The sequence below is a fragment of the Lactuca serriola genome, chromosome 5 (assembly GCF_051521515.1).
Source record: "Lactuca serriola cultivar US96UC23 chromosome 5, Lser_US96UC23_V15, whole genome shotgun sequence".
Classification (NCBI taxonomy): Eukaryota; Viridiplantae; Streptophyta; class Magnoliopsida; order Asterales; family Asteraceae; genus Lactuca; species Lactuca serriola.
The window spans coordinates 206,438,249-206,441,680 of NC_136412.1; the positions used below are offsets into that span (position 1 = coordinate 206,438,249).

The 3,432-nt window shown below is 32.5% G+C and overlaps 1 long non-coding RNA gene across 1 annotated transcript; it reads left to right on the plus strand.

Annotated features, from left to right (window-relative positions):
* The first annotated feature begins 796 nt into the window (after window positions 1-796).
* On the plus strand, window positions 797-3,178 carry LOC145053503 (uncharacterized). The gene is made up of 3 exons (XR_013684496.1): window positions 797-1,118; window positions 2,151-2,388; window positions 2,471-3,178. It is a non-coding gene; the product is annotated as an uncharacterized LOC145053503 (long non-coding RNA).
* Window positions 3,179-3,432: the final 254 nt, after the last annotated feature.

Consider the following 3,432-nt stretch of genomic DNA (forward strand, 5'->3'; position numbering starts at 1 on the left):
TATTATAATTATTGATCAAGGTGGTGTAATGATGGAAGTATTATAATTATTGATCATTAGGTCATAGTTAAAGCCTATTTATAGATTTTCCACATCCAATGCATCGTGTGTCTTAAAGAGACGGGTTGCGACTTAAGGGTTTTTTACGTATCCTCCAAGTGGCCTCGATGGAAGCGTGTCATGTAGGAAGTTTAGGCACGTAACATATAACACTATTCAACATATTTTCCAGCTTTTGCATTTCAGCTCCGTTTCAAAGCCAAATTGCTTATTTTGTTCCATCAACATATTATATCTGTAATAACAACAATTTTAAGCATATTAGACAATTCATAATAAACATCCTTTATTCTAAATAACATCAAAATACACCTCAAAATAATATAATAATATACAAAATACATGTATATAATAGACGTTATCAACAACATTTTATAAATTTCACATTCCTGTGATTAAAAAGAAAATAAAATTATATATTTAAAATGATTGTGGAGAAATATAATATTTTAAGGGTGTCGTGACATTTTTATTTGATGTAGTAATAGAATATACATTTGGTTTTTGCAGCCTTGCTTTCAACATCCCTGATTTACATTAGTTGTTGTCTGGAATATATTGTTTACATGCAGGCCCTACACCAAGGACCCAAGTTTTCAAATTTTTGCATCCCAATCTTCCGGCTATCTTGTGATACAAAGTTACACATATTTTAATCACAACCGGCAGCATCGTCCTTGCTTCTTTCCCTTATAAGGGTCCCTACCCAAGATTCAAAACACATGGTTCATTAAAATACAACCTTAAACAGAATATATTATGCATGTAACATACTGCTTGCACCAGCTCTTTCTCTCTCTCCCTCTCTCTTTCACAGCCTGTCCATCTTGAATTATTAACACACCCATGATTCATCCTAAAAGCATTGTCGTTTTCTCAAACAAATCTCATCCTTCTGCCCCTTTTTCTTTGGAGATATATTTGGTCAAATCGACACTGGGGTTTCCTTGCCGATAGGCTCTTCTATAGGTTTTTTCTGGCCACTGAAATCTCCCGTTCTTTTTAAAGTTTAAAGGCAATTGTGTGGTGGACTGGTGGCGTTCGAATTCATTTACCAGGTACATGTATTTTCTTTTCTCTAAGGTGAATACGCTATAGACATTTTGGTTGAATCTTTGGATGCATGAAGTAAGAGTCACTGTATGCTATTGATATGTATTCGTATTTTAGTTTTCATATTGTTCTCCTCGTAATGTGGATGCTATATTTAAAGTTTCAGAAATTAAGGATACGCTATTGACATGTAGAACTGGAATCCATTTTTCTTCCCTTCTAATCAGTTCTGTAAAAAGCTTAACTTCGTACTTTTTATTTAATTGTCGTAGTTCTAGTATGAATCTGGGATCTCAGATCCAGAATAATATATATACTACTATAAAGACTGTATTTTAATATGAATCTATCCATTTCAACAGTGAAAAAACGCAAATTAAACAACTTTTACGGGATATAGTCAAACAGTACAACTTACATTTAATAAGTGCTTTTCAACAGAGAAATTCTATTAAATATACACTAGCAAATCGCTAGGAAATCGGATTACTACACCAGTTTCATAAGTGCTTGATGACATATTATCATGATCTCAACAAGTCCCCGACCAAAGATATGGCTAGGGCCAACTATCAATTTACTTTTGGCAAAGGCCTAAGAGGTTTCGATTATATGCAAATTTCGATGCTGCATTTGCAATCTAGTTTGACTTTTAGATCGTTGTTGGTATTAGTTACGACTGAAATCATCCATGGTGGTTGAACTTTGACTTTTCGTCATCAAAGATTTATGACTTGGGTTCAACTATCCATTGTCTCCACTTCTACATTAGTGCTGTATATCTATAACATTTTGCACGTACGTTATAATTAATAAACTTATACCATTATGCATAATTAGGTTGTAAAACAAGCTTATGATGCATATCAAAATAAGGTTAAGATGAAAAACGCCAAGTAAAATATGAGAAACTACTATTATGAGTTGGCAATTTGTGGATGTGAGGGCACTAGTTCGACTTTATTCTGTTTTGGTGGTTTATTTTCCTATGGCTTTTTGTACCATATTTGGATATAAATGCTCCATGGCTCTTGTAGGCATGGGATCAAAACTAGAGCATGCCCATATTTCTACTAGCAACAAACTCATATTTCTCGGCATTGGATGATCGCTTCATGGAATAACAGGTATCGTTATCATCACAGAGTCACCCAACTAGCCTTGTGTACGTATCATTCATTAGCTTTGGATTCAAAAAATAAGATGCTCGAAAACCACCATCTAGAATTCATAAAACAGACAATGTTGAAGCATGAAGATACTTTTAGACATCAGGTTTGTGATACTTTTTTTATTCTATCATGATTCTTTGTTCTTGCTAACTAATATTATTGTAATTATGAAAATTGGTTTATAGGTACGGGAGCTTCATCGATTATATAACGTTCAAAAGAGTCTGATGGGAACCTTGAGAAACGATATTAGAAGAAATACTGAATGCCAACGGGCTACTTTGGATATTAACAGTCTTGATAAAAGAGTAGGGTTTGATCTTTCAAGATCTGCCATGGAAGATACGTCATGTGGAGATAGTAGTGGTATTCACGATGATAAAACAGGGCCTAACGATGTAGAACTGACGTTAAGTATCGGGCCTAGCGCTAGTAAGAGATTATCAGAAAACAGGCTGCATCAAACCGGAGGCAGTGACTCTAAGACCAAGATGAAAACGAATGTATTGAATTCAAGTACATTGTACAATGAAGATAAAAAGAGACCACATTGGCTTTTTCAAGATCTAAGTTTAAATCGAACATAGCGGAATATTTCTAATTACAGTAATTAGTTTTTTTTTAATTTTGGGTTATAGATGTATGTTTTGTAGTTATTTACATGTCATGGTCAATGATACAAGAATAGCCATCTAAGTTGACTCATATTTCTTTGTCCTTATTTCGAGGAATGGTAATTACTTTTCTTTACAATAATTATTGTATAATTTTTTTCCTAGGGATTGGAGCATAGTGGTTAAGATTATAAATTCACATGGTTTAAACTCCAGAAATATTGTTAATATTTTTCAACAGATCTCCAACGTAGGCTTTGGTATGGGTTACATGGGTAATTCATTAACTGGTTGTTTGTTTTTTTAAAGATAAAATGTTTGCATTTATAGATATTTGCAATAAAAAAATACATCAAACATCTGTAGTCTAAAAAAAACTGTATGTTTTTTTAACATCTGAAGGCTATTAACATAAACTAAAATCTAAATAAATTGATTTTTTTTAAACTTCAAAGTGATTTTCTAATATTTTTATGACTTTGTTATAATTAATTAACAAATCTAGATAAACTTTTATGTATTATTGTATAGAA